Source organism: Glycine soja, chromosome 15, assembly GCF_004193775.1.
Source record: "Glycine soja cultivar W05 chromosome 15, ASM419377v2, whole genome shotgun sequence".
In the NCBI taxonomy this organism is placed as follows: Eukaryota; Viridiplantae; Streptophyta; class Magnoliopsida; order Fabales; family Fabaceae; genus Glycine; species Glycine soja.
Genome location: NC_041016.1, coordinates 51840224 through 51862649, shown reverse-complemented (window position 1 = coordinate 51862649; position 22426 = coordinate 51840224). Strand labels below are relative to the sequence as shown.

General features: G+C 35.8%; 1 long non-coding RNA gene across 1 annotated transcript; it reads right to left on the bottom strand.

Annotated features, from left to right (window-relative positions):
* Positions 1–714: 714 nt before the first annotated feature.
* On the bottom strand, positions 715–22331 carry LOC114387545. The gene is made up of 3 exons (XR_003661343.1): positions 22221–22331; positions 1961–2209; positions 715–1008 (listed from the first exon to the last, which is right to left on the bottom strand). It is a non-coding gene; the product is annotated as an uncharacterized LOC114387545 (long non-coding RNA).
* Between the last annotated feature and the right edge of the window lie 95 nt (positions 22332–22426).

The following is a 22426-nucleotide window of genomic DNA, read 5'->3' as shown; positions in this document are numbered from 1 at the left end:
CCTATGCTGCCATATAGTGCTCATCCAAAGTGATGGATGATGCTTTATTTCTAGCTTGGTCTTGGTTAAAAGCTAGAGAGAAAGATTTCAACACTCTTTTTAACCACTGGTCTACCAATCTTTCGGAGTCTTTTGTTTAAGTTGGGTTGGGTTTCCTGTATCTTCTGTGGTGGGGTCTTGGTTGGGTTTCTTCTCTTTTTTGGAGGGCAGCACCATAGGTGTCTTGTATTTGTTCATCTTTCATCAGTACCTCTGGTACTGATATGTTTATATTAATACTATATATTTTCTGCCTTCCAAAAAAAGAAATATTCATAATTAAATTGTGCCTAACCACCTGGTATATCATCTGGAAATTGAGTTACAAGATGAAGTGGGGCCAGAATATGTAATGGTAATGGTTAGCAGACAAGTTATTTAGGAGAGACAAGATTCAACAAAGGCTGGAAAAGAGGAAGGGAAAATTAATCATAATGTGGGAGGATGAATTTGTGCGATGTAGCCAGTTTCCTTCTTTGATCCTTAAGGACAAGGTTGTAGCTCCAAGAAAGGGCCATGTTAGGACATTTGGTTCAGTCATGGAGTAGACAACATAAGAGTTGGTCAGGAAAAAGACAGATCAGGAAGCTGGTTAGCTAGAGTTAGTGAGTAATGATGAGTTGGAACTAGTTAGTTAGACTTGGGCATTGTTGAGAGCAGGCCAGCCAGTCATTGTGAGTGGTGCCCTAACATAAATCAATTCACTTATTATTGATAGATCCTTCACTTAATTTTCTACACTCTTTTTGAAATTTGGAAAGAAGGAATGATTGTTTTCTATCCTCCTCCATTTCCGTCCAACCAAGCACACTGTAAGTGGAATGCATTATTATAACACATCTTTATTTGCCAAAAAGTCTTGATGCAGAAAAATGACAATATAGTACATACCATACGGCTATATGCAACATCACACATTTGGTTACCAAGGGTAGACAATTCCCAGTCTAGTATTCCAATTACTTGATCCTGCAGCAGAATGAAAACTTATCAGGCATAAGAACTGGCTTCTAAGATGCCAATGAATTATTATAAGTCCTAAATGCTAAATGTGTGTCTTGACACTGTCCAAACTCTAGAGTAAACTATACATGGCATTGAGAACATAAAGTTCTGTTTTTTTTTTTTTTGATCCATAGGAATTGAACTCAGATACAGGAGGGGGCATACAACAAGTCATGCACATTGCTCAACCAACTGAACTAGATCTGTTAGTATTTCTGTTTTTAAAGTACAACAGTTATGATACTCTAATTTTTAGCATGACCAGATCAAAAAGCTATGCATTAATACTAGGACAAAGAAAAATACTTTTCAGCCAATGGAACTTTAGGAAAGTGTAAAATCTTATTATATGCACCTGCCATGACCGTTACTTTATGGACATGGGTCAGACACTTTATGGACCTGCCATGACAGTTACTTTCTTCTCCTTGAATGCACGTTTGCAGGGTATGTTCAATTCTTTTTGCATAATATTTATCATGTTTTGATTTGCTTGGCCTTGTATTTCAAATTGTGATGCTAACAAGTCTGAATTGCAACACAAAAAGGCTAAAGATTAGGGATGTTAATAATGTAATGATATAATTGATGAAGTTGGGGGGTGGGGAGCCTTTGTGTCTACAACTTTTTGGCTGCCTGTTTTTTTGTCTGTATTGGATTAGCCTTTGTGTTGCCCCTTACCATAGTATTTGGCTGGAGAGGAGAGGTCTTTTAAAGAATAGCTTGTTTGGTTCAATGTTTGGTGGGGAAGGGGAAGTGAAGGGGCTATCATCCCTCCCCTCATTATTTACTCCCTTTCATTATTTGAGGATTTGGGTGGACAGAAAAATACTGAAATCGTTTAGACTGTGAAGGAGCTAATTTTCTAACATTCCAAGGGAAATATGAAAAATAAAATGTTTCATAGAAACCAAACCTCTTCCAGCATTCAGGAAAACTTGAAAAGCTCATCTTCTTGCATGACTATGGTCCTCAAAGTAGTCATGCATATCTCAGGGAACACCAGTTTGTTTACATAAGATGGCATCTTTGTTTGACCACCCCAACTATAGTTGTAAACTTTGTCAACTTTGCCCTTGTTATTTTCTCCACTGTTTTGGGTGCCTATTGGAAAGTATCCATTATCCAGCAAAGTTTTGGGTAAAAGACATCTCATTTCAGCCTTCTGTAAACATTAAACAAAGAAACAAAAAGTGTAATTACAGAAGGATGAAATTTTAGTATACATAACCAGTCTTCCTTTTGTGTTTTCTTCAGGGTGACTGTATTTCCTGGGAATCTCACTTTTGGTATCTTAATCATAGCAAAGCTCAAGACTTACAATCTCTCCTAGAATATGTCAATCTTTCATTTGTCACAGTTAGGAGAATTTGGATTCTGGACCTTTCTAGTGGTTTCTCTAATTTGGATTCTTTCATGTCTTAACTCATTTTCCTAATTGAGAAAGTTCACCATTGATAAATTTATTTGAAAATTCAAAGTTCCTTTTATGGAGAAGGCTTTTGCTTGGACTGAGGGATTGAATGGAATCAATAGTAGTGATTCTTGCATGATCAAATCTGATGTGGTTATATTTTTAATTTTACATTGTTTGATTGCTAATCTTTTGTAGAATAGCTATGAAGCATGGATACCTCTTTTGTTCAAAGTGTTGCCATGTTTGGCAAATTCTTCTGAGGAAACACCTGTTTTGTCACCTTTAGTCCTAGTTTGATTATTGGGTAGTTCAAAAGGTGAAGACCAGAAGCAAAAAGTTGTTACTAAGCAAGTAAAAGTTCAAGCGGTATTAAAGGCAATAAAACATGTTTGAGATGCCTTATCACTGATTGTGATTGATTGCTTTTGGTTTTCAAGTTGGTTTTCTTACATTAAGGGCATGCTTGATAAACCTGAAAAGTTATACATTGAATGTATTATGTTTGAAAAAATTCTAATTTTAAGTGTTGACAAGTGCAGCAAAGAAAACCTATAGCATTTTGTATATCAAACATTACAACCAAAGTTTCCTATAACACTGCACTAAATTTTAATTTATTTTATTTTATCTTATTTCCTGTTTGTGACTCTTTGATATGTGAAATCACAAGGAGCTCTAACTAATCCAACTCAGGTTAGGTGGACCCATTTAAGGGGATAAAACTTTTCTAGTGCCTAATTTTTCTATTAACAAAGCTCAAACTTAATACCTTATTTAAATGAAACTAATCTTGTCACTTGGAACAATAGATGTTAACTTTTGGTGTTATCTTGATAGAGCATTTATTTTATTTAATTTTAACTTGCTAATCACATTTCTAGTATGCATGCTAAAGTGAACATAAGTATCATCACAAGTATGTTCAGCTTAGCAATAACATAAATATTGAAAAATTACAATGTTTTGTTACATTTATGTGGTGCCACTGCCTAGCTACTTGCTAAGAAACTTCTGTGTTTTAACCAACATGTTATTTTGCAGAAAAGTTGGCATCTAATTTTTTAGCCATTGAAATGCCTTCCCTGGTTTGCTGTGGAAAATGTCTTAATTTATGGTTTAAGAAGGATCTGATTAATATCTGACTAGTTGCACTTCTTACATACCTTGTTTTCTATGGTATTTTAGAGTCCAAAGAAGGTCAACTTGGTTGCTGCTCTGGTTCGTGGTATGCTTGTTAAAGATGCATTGATGCAGTTGGAATTGACAATAAAACGAGCAGCAAAAACTGTATATCAGGTAGTAACACTAGGTATTTTCATTGTCACCTCATTGGACAAGCTTGCAAAATCTATAATTTTAATTGCTTTCAAAGTTCCTCTGTGAATGCATCAGGTTTTGGTAAAAAAAAAAAATAATTTAACTCATTCTTTGCCCCCTCCCCTAGCTCTTTTACTTTTTGTCATTGATCTCAAGGACCAGGTTTTCAATGAGGTTATATAAATTTTTACATGGGACAATGTCATGACAGTGAGTAAGAAGGAATTGCAAATTCATTTCCTTATTATATTTAATTTTCTAATTTCATGATTTTTTCCTACTTGTAACACCAATATCAAATTCTCTGGGATTCTTGCTCTTCCATGCTTTATGGTGGTATTTAACATAACCATTTTTTGATAATTTAGTATTTTTCTGTACGATTTTATGGTGGCAATAACATTTTTTGTTTCATGATTGACATTGGAAGCAAGCTGCGGGATACAATCAAATCTTTTGGCTGTGTGCAGGGAATTCTGATCTCAAATTGTCCACGGCTATGCAGCGAAATTCTTGACAAGTTGAACCACCCTTTTCTACTTGCATTATCTATATGCTTCCTTCCAGGTTTGTAACTCGAATACTACTTTAAAATAAGTAACTGAATGATTAGTATTGATCAATTAGAATAACTGGTAGGAACATTAGGATCTCTTTAGCGATGACAGAGTTCCAATATGTCACATCACAACCTTTTTATCATAGATATCCTTGTTTTATAGATAATGATTTCACAAATTATATTGTCTTGAGCTGGACTATTGCCTTTATTTCCTATTACATTTAATTCTGAAGCTAAAGAGTAGCAAGGATTTTCACGTGGCAAATTGGGGTTTGTGAGTCTTTAACTAATTAGGGTTATGAATAATTGACTAATTTAGGTTTAGTTTTACTTGACCAATTATGGTTTAGGGTTATTTTACAAATTAGGATTCATGGTTACATGACTAATAAGAGTTTAGTGGTATTTGATAGATCAAGGTTTAGGTTTACTTAACTAGTTGGGGTTTAAGGGTATTTGACAAATTAGGGTTTATGGGTATTTCACTAATTAGGGTTACGGGTACTTGACTAATTAGGCTATACTGTTCGTTGACCAATAAGGGTTTATGACTATTTTAAAAGCTTAGGGTTTATGGATACTTCACTACTTAGGATTTACAGGTTTAGGGTTTATGGGTTATTGAGTATTTAAGGTTTAGGGTTTAGGATTTTTGGTTACATCACAAATTAGCAAATAAGGGTATTTGCCTAGTAAGGGTTTAGGGGTACTTGACTAATTAGGGTTTCTTAACTAAGTAGGGTTTAGGGGTATTTGAAAAATTAGGGGTTTAGGGTTACTTGACAAATTGGGGCTTATGTGTATTTAACTAATTAGGGTTTATGTGTGCTTGACTAATTAGGGTGTTGTGTTACTTACCAAATTATGGTTTATGGATTATTTGGAAAAATAGGATTGCTTGACTAATTGGGTTTAGGGGTATTTGACAAATAAGGGTTTAGAAGTATTTGACTAATGAGGATTTATGGGTAGTTGAGTAATTAGTGTTTAGTGTTACTTGATAAATTGGGCTTTCAGTGTATTTGACTAATTAGGGTTTATGTGTACTTTACAAATTAGGGTTTTGTGTTACTTCACTAATTAGGGTTTATGGTTATTTGACAAATTACACTTTAGGGTTACTTTGCTAGTTATGGTTTATGGGTATTTGACAGATTAGGGTTGAGGAATACTTAACTGATTGGGTTTTAATGGGTATTTGACAAATAAGGCTTTAGGATTACTTGACTTATTGGGTTTTATTGGGTATTTGACAAATAAGGGTTTATGGTTTCTTTACAAATAAGCTTTTATGGGTATTTGACGAATTAGGGTTTATGTGTACTCAACTTGTAAGGGTTTAGTGTTACTTGACCAATTAGGGTTTAGGGCTATTTTACAAATTAGAGTTGCTCGACTAATTGGGTTTAGGAGTATTTGACAAATAAGGGATTAGGGTTACTTGACAAATTCGGGTTTAAGGGTATTTGACTAATGAGGGTTTATGGTAGCTTAGTAATTAGGACTTAGTGTTACTTGACCGGTTAGGGTTTAGGATTATGAGACAATTTAGAGTTACTTGTTTAATCACGGTTTAGTGGTATTTGAAAATTTAGGATTTGTGGGTTTCTTGATAAATTGAGGTTTATGTGTGGTTAATTAATTAGGGTTATGAATACTTGACTAATTAGGGATTAGTGTTACTTGACCAATCATGGTTTAGTGTTATTTTATAAATTAGGGTTTATGGTTACATGACTAATTAGGGTTTAGTAGTATTGACAAATCAGGGTTTAGGTTTACTTCACTAGTTGGGGTTTAAGGGTATTTGACAAATTTGGGTTTTTGGGTATTTCACTAATTAGGATTTACGGGTATTTGAAAACTTTTTGGTTTAGGGTTTAGGGGTATTTGACTAATGAGGGTTTATGCTTAGTTGAGTAATTAGGGTTTAGTGTTGCTTGACCAATTAGGGTTTAGGGTTATTAGACAAATGAGGGTTAATTGACTAATTAGGGTTTTGGGTTATTTGACTAATTAGGGCTACTTGACTAATTATAATTTAGGGGTATTTTACAAATTAGGTTTTTTGGATACTTGACAAATTAGGGTTTAGCGGTATTTGACTAATTAGGGTTTATGGATACTTGCGTAGTTAAGGTTTAGGGGTATTTGACTAAAGGGTTTAGGGGTACTTGACTAATTAGGGTTACGTGACTAAATAGGGTTTAGGGGTATTTGAAAAATTAGGCGTTTAGGGTTACTTGATAAATTCGGGTTTATGTGGATTTGACTAATTAGGGTTTATGTGTCCTTCACTAATTAGGGTTTTGTGTTACTTAACTAATTAGGGTTCATGGTTCTTTGACAAATTAGGCTTTAGGGTCATTATGCTAGTTACTTGACAGATTGGATTTTGATGGGTATTTGAAAAATTACGGTTTAGGGTTACTTGAGAAAATAGGGTTGCTTGACTAGTTGGGTTTAATGGTATTTGACAAATAAGGGTTTAGGGTTACTTGACAAATTTGGGTTTAAGGGTATTTGACTAATGAGGGTTTATGTGTAGTTGAGTAATTAGGGTTTAGTGTTACTTGGCCAATTAGGGTTTGGATTATTTGAAAAAATAGGGTTGCTTGACTAATTGGGTTTAGGGGTGTTTGACAAATAAGGGATTAGGGTTACCTGAGAAATTCAGTTTTAGGGGTATTTGACTAATGAGATGAGTAGTTGAGTAATTAGGGTTTAGTGTTACTTTTAGGGTTTAGGTTTTATGGTACTTGACTTATTGGGGTTTAATGGGTATTTGACAAATTATGGTTTTGGGTTTCATTACAAGTAAGCTTTTAAGGGTATTTGACTAATTATTGTACTTGACTTATTAGGGTTTCGTGTTACTTGCCCAATTAGGTTTTTGGGTTATTTGAAAAAATAGGGTTGCTTGACTAATTGGGTTTAGGGGTATTTTACAAATAAGGGTTTAGTGTTACTTGGCCAATTAGGATTTAGGGTTATTTGACAAATTAAGGTTACTTGACTAATTAGGGTTTATGGGTATTTGAAAAATTAAGGTTTAGTGATACTTGCCCAATTAGGGTTTAGGGTTATTTGACAATTTAGAGTTACTTGATTAATCACATGTTAGGGATATTTGAAAATTTAGGATTCATGAGTTACTTGACAAATTATAAGTTGTTTATTCCATGTCAGTTTTGCTGGTGAGAAATTTAATATTTTAGAGAGGTGTGCAAATTGCAAAGTATTATCAATTTGGACTGTGATTAATGTTTTGGACATGATTTAGAAAAGAAAAAAAAAGACAGAACATGGGAACTTAAGCATTGTTGCAAGGATCCAAATCATAGTTTTTTTCAATTTTGTGCTCGTATTTTGAGGTGGTTGTCCATGGAAATGGTGCACGATATATTTTTTTTCCGATTCTTTGATCTTCAAATTATGGAAAACGTGTGTCAGGAATATCATTAATTTATTGGACATAATTTTTAAAAAAATGCAAAACATGGACACTTACATAGTTGCAAGTGTCTAAATCATTGTTTTTTCGATTTCGTGCTCCTATTTTGAGGTGGTTGACCATGGAATTGGCGCACGAAATATATATTTGTTGGATTCTTTGACCAATTAGGATTTTGGGTTATTTGACTAATTAGGGTTTGTGGGTATTTGAAAAATTAAGGTTTGGTGTTAATTGACCAATTAAGGTTTAGGGTTATTTGAAAATTTAGAGTTACTTGATTTATCAGGGATTAGGGGTATTTGAAAATTTTTGGATTCATGGGTTACTTGACAAATTGGGGTTTATGTGTCTTTAACTAATTAGGGTTATGAATACTTGACTAATTAGGGTTTAGTTTTACTTGATCAATTATGGTTTAAGGTTATTTTACAAATTAGGGTTTATGGTTACATGACTAATTAGGGTTTAGTGGTATTTTATAGATCAAGGTTTAGGTTTACTTAACTAGTTGGGGTTTAAGGGTATTTGACAAATTAGGTTTACGAGTACTTGACTAATTAGGGTATATTGTTTGTTGACCAATAAGGGTTTATGACTATTTTAAATGCTTAGGGTTTATGGATACTTCACTAATTAGGGTTTACAGGTTTAGGGTTAATGGGTTATTGAGTATTTAAGGTTTAGGGTTTAGGGTATTTGACAAATTAGGATTTTTGGTTACATCACAAATTAGCAAATAAGGGTATTTAACTAGTAAGGATTTAGGGGTACTTGACTATTTAGGGTTACTTGACTAAGTAGGGTTTATGGGTATTTGAAAAATTAGGGGTTTAGGGTTACTTGAAAAATTGGGGCTTATGTGTATTTAACTAATTAGGGTTTATGTGTACTTGACTAATTAGGGTGTTGTGTTACTTAACTAATTATGGTTTATGGTTATTTGACAAATTGCACTTTAGGGTTACTTTGCTAGTTATGGTTTATGGGTTTTTGATAGATTAGGGTATAGGAATACTTGATTGATTGGGTTTTAATGTGTATTTGACAAATAAGGGTTTAGGGTTTCTTTACAAATAAGCTTTTAGGGGTATTTGACTAATTAGGGTTTATTTGTACTCGACTTATGAGGGTTTAATGTTACTTGACCAATTAGGGTTTAGGGTTATTTTTCAAATTAGAGTTGCTTGACTGCTTAGGTTTAGGTGTATTTGACAAATAAGGGATTAGGGTTACTTGACAAATTCGTGTTTAGGGGTATTTGACTAATGAGGGTTTATGGTAGTATAGTAATTAGGGTTTAGTGTGACTTGACCAATTAGGGTTTATGTTTATTTGACTAATTAGGGTTTATAGGTATTTGAAAAATTAAGGTTTAGTGTTACTTGACCAATTAGGGTTTAGGATTATGAGACAATTTAGAGTTACTTGATTAATCACGGTTTAGTGGTTTTTGAAAATTTAGGATTCGTGGGTTACTTGATAAATTGAGGTTTATGGGTGGTAAACTAATTAGGGTTCTGAATACTTGACTAATTAGGGATTAGTGTTACTTGACCAATCATGGTTTAGTGTTATTTTACAAATTAGGGTTTATGGTTATATGACTAATTAGGGTTTAGTAGTATTGACAAATCAGGGTTTAGGTTTACTTGACTAGTTGGGGTTTAAGGGTATTTAACAAATTTGGGTTTATGGGTATTTCACTAATTAGGGTTTATGGGTATTTGACAACTTTTTGTTTAGGGTTTAGGTGTATTTGACTAATAAGGGTTTATGCTTAGTTGAGTAATTAGGATTTAGTGTTACTTGACCAATTAGGGTTTAGTGTTATTTGACAAATGAGGGTTACTTGACTAATTATAGTTTTGGGTTATTTGAAAAATTAGGGTTACTTGAGTAATTATAATTTAGGGGTATTTTACAAATTAGGTTTTTTGGTTACTTGACAAATTTGGGTTTAGCGCTATTTGACTAATTAGGGTTTATGGGTACTTGAGTATTTAAGGTTTAGGGGTATTTGACTAATAAGGGTTTAGGGGTACTTGACTTATTAGAGTTACGTCACTGAGTAGGGTTTAGGGGTATTTGAAAAATTAGGCGTTTAGGGTTACTTGATAAATTGGGGTTTATGTGGATTTGACTAATTAGGATTTATGTGTACTTGACTAATTAGATAGGGTTTTGTGTTACTTAACTAATTAGGGTTCATGGTTATTTAACAAATTAGGCTTTAGGGTCATTATGCTAGTTATGGTTTAGGGGTATTTGAAAACTAAGGGTTTAGGATTACTTGACTGATTGGGTTTTAATGGGTATTTGAATATTTTTGGTTTAGGGTTACTTGAGAAAATAGGGTTGCTTGACTAATTGGGTTTAGGGGTATTTAACAAATAAGGGTTTAGGGTAACTTGACAAATTTGGGTTTAAGGGTATTTGACTAATAAGGGATTATGTGTAGTTGAGTAATTAGGGTTTAGTGTTACTTGACCAATTAGGGTTTAGGGTTATTTTACAAATTAGAGTTACTTGACTAATTGGGTTTAGGAGTATTTGACAAATAAGGGATTAGGGTTACTTGACAAATTCGTGTTTAGGGGTATTTGACTAATGAAGATTTATGGTAGTTGAGTAATTAGGGTTTAGTGTTACTTGACCAATTAGGGTTTTGGTTTATTTGACTAATTAGGGTTTATAGGTATTTGAAAAATTAAGGTTTAGTGTTACTTGACCAATTAGGGTTTAGGATTATGAGACAATTTAGAGTTACTTGATTAATCACGGTTTAGTGGTATTTGAAAATTTAGGATTCGTGGGTTACTTGATAAGTTGAGGTTTCTGGGTGGTTAACTAATTAGGGTTATGAATACTTGACTAATTAGGGATTAGTGTTACTTGACCAATCATGGTTTAGTGTTATTTTTCAAATTAGGGTTTAGGGTTACATGACTAATTAGGGTTTAGTAGTATTGACAAATCAGGGTTTAGGTTTACTTGACTAGTTGGGGTTGAAGCGTATTTGACAAATTTGGGTTTATGGGTATTTCACTAATTAGGGTTTATTGGTATTTGACAACTTTTTGTTTAGGGTTTAGGGTATTTGACTAATGAGGGTTTATGCTTAGTTGAGTAATTAGGGTTTAGTGTTACTTGACCAATTAGGGTTTAGGGTTATTTGACAAATGAGGGTGACTAATTAGAGTTTTGGGTTATTTGACAAATTAGGGTTACTTAAATAATTATAATTTAGGGGTATCTTACAAATTAGGTTTTTTGGTTACTTGACAAATTAGGGTTTAACGATATTTGACTAATTAGGGTTTATGGGTACTTGAGTAGTTAAGGTTTAGGGGTACTTGACTAATAAGGGTTACGTGACTAAGTAGGGTTTAAGGGTATTTGAAAAATTAGGCGTTTAGGGTTACTTGATAAATTGGGGTTTATGTGGATTTGACTAATTAGGGTTTATGTGTACTTGACTAATTAGATAGGGTTTTGTGTTACTTAACTAATTAAGGTTCATGGTTATTTAACAAATTAGGCTTTATGGTCATTATGCTAGTTATGGTTTAGGGGTATTTAAAAGATAAGGTTTTAGGATTACTTGACTGGTTGGGTTTTAACAAATTAGGCTTTAGGGTCATTATGCTAGTTTATGACTCAATTCATGTGAAAACCCTGATTTCCTGGAATGACATGATGGCAACATTTGCTCAAAATGGTTTAGGCAATAAAACAATCGAAACATATGAGGATATGTTGAGGACAGAATGCAAACCTGGCCATATAAGCTATGTTGTTGTTTTATCTGGTTGCAACCACATGGGGCTTGTAGTTGAAGGGAAACATTATTTTGATTCCATGACTCAAGTGTTTGGCATTTCCCCAACAAATGAGCACTTTGCTTGTATGGTAGATTTGCTTGGCCGAGCAGGGTTACTAGACCAGGCCAAGAATTTAATAAACGGAATGCCTTTTAAGCCAAATGCCACTGTTTGGGGTGCTATACTAGGAGCATGCCGAATCCATCACGATTCAATACTAGCAGAAACTGCCACAAAGAAGTTGATGGAATTAAATGTTGAAGATTCTGGAGGTTATGTTCTTCTAGCAAATATATATGCAGAGTTTGGGGAACTAGAAAATGTTGCTGATATGAGAAAGTTAATGAATGTGAAAGGAATTCGAAAGAGTCCAATTGTAGCTGGATAGAGGTTGATAATAGGGTACATGTGTTTACTGTAGATGAAACCAGTCATCCACAGATAAACGAGGTATATGTAAAACTAGAGGAGATGATGAAGAAGATAGAAGATACATGAAGATACGTTAGTATCGTCTCTTGTGCCCATAGGAGTCAGAAATACCATAGTGAAAAGCTTGCTTTTGCTTTTGGGTTGCTTAGTTTGCCACCTTGGATGGCTATACAAGTAACGAAGAATCTCCATGTTTGCAATGATTGTCACTTGGTAATAAAGTTGTTGTCTTTGGTCACCTCAAGGGAACTTATCATTAGAGATGGATTTCGATTTCATCATTTCAAGGATGGGTTTTGCTCCTATCGAGACTACTGGTAGTCTGGTGTACACATTATTCTTTTCTATATTTTCTTAGTGCTTCCTCTCCCATTGCTTCTGCTTTATACCTTTTTCCTTATGAAAAGCCAACAATCATTATTTTAAAAAAGTATGTTATCTATACTATAGTTGTTACATAAATTATTATCTAAACTAAATAGGAATTTTGTATATAATTGCTACTTTGCTAGCAATTTGACAGAAGTCATATATATACAAATTCCAAACATCCACAGAAGAGAGGGAGAAGGTTGACAGAGAGTGGCGACTAGTGTCTTCACCTTGAGACTAATCCAGTCTCTATTCACCATTATTCTCTACAAGTTCAGCTGCTGCAGAGTCAATTAACCAGAAGAAAAAGGCCAATGGCATAGGGAAGGAGTGGAGGAGTGATTTTGACCAAATTGTTGGTTGATGTATGACAAATAGGAAGTGAAGGGAGAATCACAGGGTAACAATTGACAAGCTCTTCATATTTCATAATTAGTTTTTGAGGTTTAATACCATAGCTACATATTGACAAATCCCACATCCCATGTACTAGTACAGAAGGGTACAACTTTTGGATATTTGTATAGTGTGGTGTTTTTCTCACTTAGATGTGACTTGGTGCTTTAGCTTTATTTGTTCAAATCCCTTTTTACTATGCGCTTCTTGTATTATGAGTTTGACGATGATCGGTTGACACCCAAGATCTGTACAACAGATTTACACTCACTGACAAGTAGACCAATGCCAAATCATCGACCCATGAAATTATTATCAAAATCAGGGGAAAAAAATAAATCTACAAATTAATAAGGCTCTTATAAAAAAATAAGAGGGAGAATGTCCAAGGAAATAAGATTTAGAATTTATGTCCAAGGGAATGTCCAAGGTTTATGATGTTGGGGTTCAATATAGAGGGATTAGAGTTTACAAGTGTTTGATGAAAGGTCCTAGGGGGTTAGTTTGTTTTACCTGAGGGTTGAGGGGTAAAGGTTTACATCTTAGTGTCTTGTTAAGGATTATAGGTGTAGGTTTTATGATTTTGAGTTTAGGGTTATAGGTTTATAGATTAGTGGCTTATTGGTTTAAGGTTATTGAATAGGATTTAAATTTGATTGAATTAGGTGATAAGTTTGGTCAAATCTAATTCAAATAGACTCATCTATATATATATTTAATTATTCTTCTTTCAAATATTAATAACAAATAATCAAGTAAATGGAGAGATAAGAAAAATAATTTTTTGGATCCATAATATAAATATAAAAATTAGTTAGAAGGATCTTATAGACAAAAGAAAGAAGTATTTAATTAACAAGTAATTCTTTAATGATTAATTGCATTACATTTCATTTGGGTCTTTTCTAATTTCTTAATCACCTCATTAGCTATTATCACACTATGTAGCAGTTGATGGCCCCCTATGAATGCTGATTGGGTTTCATCTATTATTAGCGGCATCACCTTCTTCATTCTATTAGCCAGCAGCTTAGACACTATCTTGTACATGCAACCTATTAATGAAATAAGTATGTAGTCATTTAGGAATTATGGATCAGCCACCTTTGAAATGAGAGCTATGAAAGAGGCATTGCATCCCCTTGGAAATATCCCATTTGCATGGAATTCAGCTAGAAATCGAAGGACATCAGGTTTGAGTATGTGCCAAAAAAATTTGATGAACTTGAAATTCAGTCCATCTGGGCCTGGACTCTTGTCACTCCCATAGTCCCATATAGCCTATTTTACTTCAGCCTCCTGAAAACAGCCTAGCAGCATATCATTTTGTGTTTGGTCAATAGTCTAAAAAGAGATTCCATCCAGCTTGGGTCTATGCTTATGTGGTTCCTAAAATCTGTGGAAAAAAAATAGTCTGACTTCATCTTTCACTCAAGCTGGTTCATCCATCCATACTCCGTCAATCCTGATTCCTTTTAAGGCATTGTGGCTACGGTTAGCATTCATCAACAAGTGAAAGTAACACAAGTTGCAATCACCTTCCTTGATCCATCTGGACCTCGCCTTCTGCCTTAGAAGAGACTCATGCGATTGAGCCGCCACCCACAACGCCTCTTGCAGTTGTTTCTTAGTTGACACTTCTTGTGGAGATAGCTTCCTATGGATTGTTTCCTCTTCCAAATTATTTAGATCGACCTCTATTTTCTTGACCCTCTTCAAATTATCTCCAAAATGTTCCCTATTCCAAATCTTTAGCCTCTCTTTTAGCCTTTTAATTTTTTTTTAGCACAAAACCTCCCCATCCCTGCTACAGGTTGGAATTCCAGCATTATTGAACAGTTGTGACAAAGGAGCTATCCGAAATCCAGCAGTCTAGGACCTTAAAAGGTTTTGGGCCCCAATCAGTGACTTTTGATCTTAGTATAATTGGACAATTGTCTGAGAAATTCATAGCCAAAGTGAATTGGGTACTTCCAGGCCATTTATCCATTCATTCAGGGGATACCAACACTTTATCCAGCTTGCTCTTGGTAGCTCCATTGGGTTTGAACCATGTAAATTTTTTCCCCACTCAAGGTACATCATCCACCTCCATTTCTTCTATCCAATCATTAAACTCCTTTATGCTGGTCCCTCCTATCTCCTTCTGACAAGTGCCCAGCCTTTCTACAGGATCTCTAATACTATTGAAATCACCCAATATACACCACAGCCCCCTAGGATTTAACATTTTTAGTTGCTGGAAACTTGCCTATAGAGTTCTCTTATGTTGAGTATCGCATGGTGAGTAAATGGTGAGGATATTAACTTCTTGTGCCTCCCGCAACCATTGGCCCACCAATAGAATAAAACAACAGCCAATGACTTTGCTGTGTAACTTAAAGTTTTTTGCATTCCACAAACATAAAATGCCTCTTATTGTGTTAATTGCGGGTTGCATCTCCCAACTAACATCAAGGTCCCCCTATAACGCCTGGCACATGGACCTATCAATTATTTCCTTCTTTGTCTCCTGGATACAAATCATGTCTGCATGCTCTTTCTTAATCATGTTTCTAATTGCCGCCCATTTCACTCCCCTCCCTAATCCTTTGACATTGTAGGTGATAATATTCATGGGGTAGAGCTTTTATTTCCCAACCTCTCTACCTCTTTCCTATCTCTTTCTTCCATTTCTTCTATTTTGATAATGATTTCCCCTTGCTCAACCCCCCCATGTTGCCCCCATCTGTTTAGCCATAGTCCATATGTTTATTGCCTCTTGTGACTTTTTTTCCCTTGTGGTTGAGTCCTCCATATCAGTCTGTGTTGACATTCCTTTGAAGGTAACATTATTTTCAATATTACCATTCCCACCCAGGTTTCTGTCCAGTATAGACTGTTTCTGTGGGCAGCTAATCTGTGTTTTTGTGGTTAGGTCAATTTCTTTAGTGTTTGAGCAGCCTAGTTGGATTTTCTTTTTGCACCTTTTGTTTCGTGAGTAAACCTGCCACTTAGACTTAGAATCTTCTTTGTTAGTTTGTGAGCTAAGGCCATATTGTGCTAACTGTCTGTGGGGGGTGTGTATAGAAAAATTCTGCCCATATTTAAAAGCTCCTGCCTCCCCCTGCACGTCACGTGCCTCTGTCGCTGCAAAACTCTATGGCCCTTCCACGTCACTGCTAACTTCCCCTACTTGTTTGCCATCTTCGTGATTGAATAGCACCTCCTCTGTGGGATTGATGATTCCCACAGTATGCAACTCACCCACCTTACGTGCAACCTCGTCTGGGTAGGTGAGATTTTTCCCCCTCCATTGACGTGCCGCCTGACTCACAACCCAGCTCCCTTTAGTGCCTTGTTTGTTCACCTTTTGCGTGTTTTTCATTAACCGCGAGGTGTTTCCATTATCCTGTGGATTTTCCTTTTCTCTTTGACCGTTGTGTATTATCGGTATCCCGTGGTTACCATTGTCGACGTTAGGGCTAAGGGTGGTCCCTCGCAATCCAGCTTCGGTTTCCGATACCGTCGTATCCTCTGACTGATCTTCTTTTTCCGGCGCGTCGACAAATCCCAGAATCAGAGTGCTGAACTCACTTTCGATGGACTCAATCTCCTCCGACGATCCCATGTCGCTCTGACGTCTACAATAACAGTGTTGAGTACCATAGCCACATTCCTCCACCACCTGTACTTGGTAGGCCTCCCCTCCGATGTACATGGTTACCGTATGCTAGATAGCAGGCTTCCATGGCGTTTTAATTAATACCCTTGCTCTATCCCTCCTCCAAACATCCTCACCATCATTGTCGAGATCCACCATGTCTCCCATGCCGGCCACTATTTTCTGGATCTGTTTGGCATCCCAAGCCACTATCGGAATACCCCAGCATTGTACCCAGTTAGCCTGAAGCCCGAACGCAGGATCGGACTCCACTTTTCCAATGAGTGGAACATCGGGGCACCACCGTGGTTTTCTTCTATTAGCATTTGTTCTACTCTGGAGTCGCTAAGACCCAATAGTAAGACAAGGTCACCTCCCAAATACTTGGGTGTTACATCCGCTCCAACATCCCACAGTAGATGATCTTCAAGTCTCTCAAGCATGGTTGGATTTTTGAGTCGGCCTACCCAAGCTTCGTCAAGCCATTTCGTGTTGTCTGGTGCAATGTCAAGATATACCGAGGATGCGGAGCTTTTGCAACTGTGTGGTTCGGTGTTATGTTCCTGTCTTTGCCCTGAACGTCAGTTATTCCTTGCTAGCAATGCCACGTATGACAATGGATTCACCCTTTGAAATGGTTGTGTGCCTCAATCTACTTCATTTCCATTTCTCTCATGCTGCCCCTTAAGGTTAGCTCCCGGAACTACTTGTGTTGGTGTCTGTCTCCCATATTTTGGGATATTAGCATGCAGCTTCAGGCCACCGATAATGATGTTGTCTAGTTATGTTGCGAGTCAATGGGCGTTATTCACCCCCTTAAACCTTGCTAAACCGTATCTCCTACCATTGTTGTTCCTTCGTTTAGGGATGAAAATCTCCCTCACATCACCCCATTTTTTGAAATGGTGCCACAGCTCCTTCTCGGTGATGTCGTCGGAGAAGTGTGTGAAATAGAAGGAAGAAACATCCTTGTGGTACCTCCATTTTGTTCTTCCGTAGTAATGCTAACTCCCTTTCCATTTTCCGGCGAATGTCCATCGGGAATCCTCACTAAACCTCACTCTGTTTCTCTCGACAGCCTTGCCACTATTCCTATCTCTCTCCCACCCAGTGTTTCTCTCTACTCTTTCTCATATTTTTCTACATTTGGGGGTGTGGAAGCTCTTTTTAGCTTATTCCCATAAGTTTCTGTCTGTGTGATCCTATTGTGGGTTTTGTGTGGAAATCATATGCTAACAGAGTTTGCAAAAGCAACTTTGGTATTGCTTTCATTTGAAACTTGATTTCAAGCCAAATGTAATTGTGCAAATGTACTTTTGAGAGAAACCAAGCATATCACCAAGCTGAGTTTATTGGACAAACGAAGTTGAAGGAGGCCAAGCTATAAACCAATACCCAGGGTGTTGTTAAATGTGTTTGTCAATAGTTTGAATAAAAGTTTGGTCGTAAATTGTCCAGAAGTGAATATTGCTTCTAGTAATTCACTCTCTTTTGCCACTTGACATTCAAGACTTGGTCATCCTAGTGCTGATGCTATAAAAATTGTATTCAAATTGTGTAATTTTCCTACTATCAATAAAACTACTTATGATTTTTGCTCACATTGCTATATTGGCAAGTCTCATCGCCTTCCCTCTTCCCTTTCTATTTCTAAATATTTAAAGCCTTTTGAACTTGTTTTCACTGATCTTTGGTGCCATGCACCATTTCCCTCTGATTCTGGTTTCAAGTACTATGTTACATTTGTTGATGCTCATACCATATTTACATGGTTGTACTTGCTGAAAAATAAATGTGACACCTTAACTATATCCAAACAATTCAAGGCTATGATGGATACTCAGTTTAATATGCCTATAAAGGTTGTTCAGTCAAATTGGGGTAGGGAATACAGGCCTTTCACAAAGTTTTTCACTGATCTTGGCATTCTACATCATCTCATCTTCCCTCACACACCTTAAAATAAAACTACCGCTCTTCCTTTGAAAGAAAACCAAAAATTATCGTCCCTTATTCACCTTAAATGAAAACTATTTCTCACTTTTCTCTTCCTCTAATGGGATATTCTTCTTTCTTTTGTTTTACTTTTTTTCCTGTTTGTGTGGACTGTAGCTCTTCTCAGGCCCTTATAAATAAAAAGCTCATCTTATCAATTTCGATTGCACCTTTCTTATCCAATATGATAAAATTTTTCATCTTTTTTACCTTCACATGCCCTTTTCTTATCCAATTTGATAAAATTATTCATCTTTGGTTGTTTTGTACTTAGGCTTGAATTTTGTGTTAATTTATCTGTTTAAATTTATGTTCAATAAGTGTTTTAAGTGTGATTTAGTCATTTAATACTACTTTATATGCACATTGATAAGAACAGATAAAAATTGAACAGATTTAAAAAGTTGAAGATGGTTAAGCGATGCTTGGGTGGGTCGTTTGAAGAACTTGGCGCTGTTTGACAAATTTGAAGATGAACTTTCGTGGGATGAAGGAGTCAACATTGTGCCAAAGTACCTGAATTGTAGCTTGTTGTCCATTTCGTTCATCTACTTGGGCATCCCAATTGGGGAAAACCCAAGGCATTGTGAGTTATGGGATCCTATCTTTAACAAGTGTGAGAGAAAGTTAGCAAAATGGTAACAAAGACACATTTCTTTGGGGAAAAAAGTGACCTTTATACAGTCAGTCTTAACATCTATTCCTATTTATATCTTCTCATTTTTTAGGGTTCCCAATAGAGTAGTGGATAAGCTGGTAAGTATACAATGCCGATTTTTATGGGGAGGGGGAATCGAGCAAAAGAAGATTGCGTGGATTAAGTGGGATACAATGTGCCTCCCAAAAGAAAAAAAGGGGATTAGGCATAAAAGACATCAACACCTTCAATCTAACACTGCTTGGAAAATGGAGATGGGATCTATTTCAGCACCAAGGGGAACTATGGGCCAGGATATTGGATTCAAAATATGGTGGCTGGAGGTGCATGGATGTCGTAACAAGAGGCAGCTATGAATCTTTATGGTAGCAGGACCTAAAAGCGGTGTTCCACCAATCGCAACAGGGCAATGTCTTTCAAAATGGAATAGTTTGGAGGGTAGGATGTGGAGATAGGATTAGGTTTTGGAGGATAGTTGGATTACTAATGATGCTCCACTAATAACAAAATATCCTAGGCTATATCACATTTCCTGCCAGCAAACACAGCTCATTCAGCACATGGAAAGCCACATATATGCAGGTTGGGAGTGGAATTTCATATGGAGGAGATCCTTGTTTGACAATGAAATCGACATAACTGACAGCTTCTTGGGGGACATAACAGGTAGTCTAATCCAGCCACATAGAAGAGATAACTGGGTGTGGAAAGCAGATCCAAATGGCCAATACTCAGCACAAAGTGCATATAATCGGCTGTTGGGGGAATCAATAGATGAGAATCAAGATGGAATTTTTGAGGAATTATGGAAATTAAAGATTCCAAGTAAAACATCTTTTTTTGCATGGAGGTTAATTAGAGATTGACTGCCAACAAAATTAAACCTGACAAGGAGACATGTAGAGATCAATGATTTGTTATGCCCATTCTACAGAAATAAGAAGGAGGACGCAGCTCATATACATTTCAACTGTAGCAAAATCCTCCCTATATGGTGGGAATCTTTGTCTTGGATAAACATCTTAGGTACCTTCCCACAAAATCCAAGACAACATGTCTTTCAACATGCACATGGGCTGGAGGCTAGAATAAGGGCTAACAGATGGAAATGCTGGTGGATAGCACGCACTAACATGGATTATCTGGCAGCATAGGAACATGATAGTTTTCTCAAATGACACCTTCAATGTTAACAAATTGATGAATGATGCAATCTTCGTAGTTTGGACATGGTTCAGAAACATGGAGAAAGATTTTGTAATACATTTTAATCAATGGTCGAGTAACCTAAGAGAAGGTTTTTGTAATTTGGAGACGGTAGTAGATATAGGATCTGAGTAGCATATAGACTACATTGTAACTAGCTTTTGGTTCCTATCTAGACTGTTTCAAGTCTGATCTTAGGAACCAATTGTCTAGACAATCCGAAACATGTAACTTTAGTACCTCTGGTACTCTTATGTATATCTAATTTATCTTTGCTGATAAAAAAAAAACTACCATGGTCACGGGAGAAAAAGAAGAAGGTTAGGGGAGAGGTGGGTCGTGCACGGGAGAGGAGGAATAGGTGACATGGGTTTTTTCTTGCTTTGAAGTTGTGTTAAAATTCACTCAGTAACAATCAGATAATAAGGCTATTTTTGCGGATTTCAGCCTAAAATCGATGTAGTGCCTACGCCTAATGTTGATTGATATTAATTTTAATGGAGTTTTGGAAATCCTTAATATATTATCATACTATTGTTATATTTACTGCCTTTGATAGAAATTATCTTATTTAATTGCATTTGAACAAATAAAAAAGCACATGTATTTGAAGTCCTGGTAGAATTTTCTTTTTCTTTATGCTGTTTTGTTTGTCATTTTATATTAATTTCTCTACATCTGGTTCCCTTTTATTCGTATCTTGCCACTATTTATTTAGAGCTGAAATATTGTCTTTCACAGTTTCACCTTCGTAAAGTCTTCATTGTTTTGTAGTCAAGGTTGTGGAATTCTAAGGGTAAAAGGTGACTTATAAATTGATACTCATACTTTGTATATCATATTTAAAGAGGGTTCTATAATTTGTATGTCAGTGTTTTAGTTTCTATTTTTAGATAATATTGAAACTGATGATGATAATTGTCTAAATAGCATTATACATCTTAAAATTACATCTGGTATTCATTATTGAAATTCTTTTTATGACTTCTCTCCTTGTCTGGTATTATCTGTCAACTCAACCATTTCCAAACTCAACCTACCAACTTTACTTGTCACACAGTCTTTCTTTTTCCTCCTACATTCAAAGATATTAAGTTTATTGATAACAATGTTCTCTTAGGTGTTATGAAGCAGAACTAAAGCGTGAAGAGAGAGAACGGCATCCTATTAACCAGAGGGAGAAACACACCCTTTATCCTGTGAGTAAGCAGGCAATTTTAATGTTTCTATTTAAACTGATTGATTTTGCACTAGTTCTTTTCTTACTTGTACAGTTGTGTGAAAAACACTTGGCAGCTATGAAGCCTAGGTACTCCCAAAATGTCAAAGACATCAGTGTCATACGCAAAACCAATACTGATACATATATGGCATGCCTAGTCAGGTACCCTGGGAGTATCATCCGTTTAAAAAAATTGTCAACTAATATGTTTGGGATACAACTTCGGTACTTTGAATAAGACTAAAATTGCATATGGCTCCAATACTTTTCTATCTTTTTGATAGAAACTGGATCCAAAGTATAGAGAAAAAAGCTTCTATTAACAGAAAAGCATACAAATGGGTACCAAGACTTTCAAGATGCCTGAACTCTCTCCTACAATAATCTGACTTCCTTCTCAAATCACAAGATAAAATCCCTAAACCCCTTTTCTTATTTTGAATTATTAAAAGATTTGGTATCCTCATTGTTATGCCATTACTGTCATACCATTCGTGTGTCATATTAAGTATAGCTTGGCTGTGAATTACCTTGGTTTCAGCATAACTAGCGAGTCAGATAACTCAAAATTTGATATGAATCATATGATGTATTCTTTTGATAGCTACCAATTAGTAAAAAATGAAATTGGAATTTTCATGCCTTGTATGTTCTTGCAGGTAGAAATTACTGACGTACCTGCCGATACGAAGGACAAAGACGAGATTCTTGAGAGTGAATTCTTTGACACTATAGGCAGGCATTTGTGACAAGTAGACCAATGTCAAATCATCAACCCATGAAATTATTATCAAAATCAGGGGAAAAAAATGATCAGAAGGAGAATGTCCAAGGAAATAAGATTTAGAATTTATGTCCAAGGGAATGTCCAAGGTTTATGATGT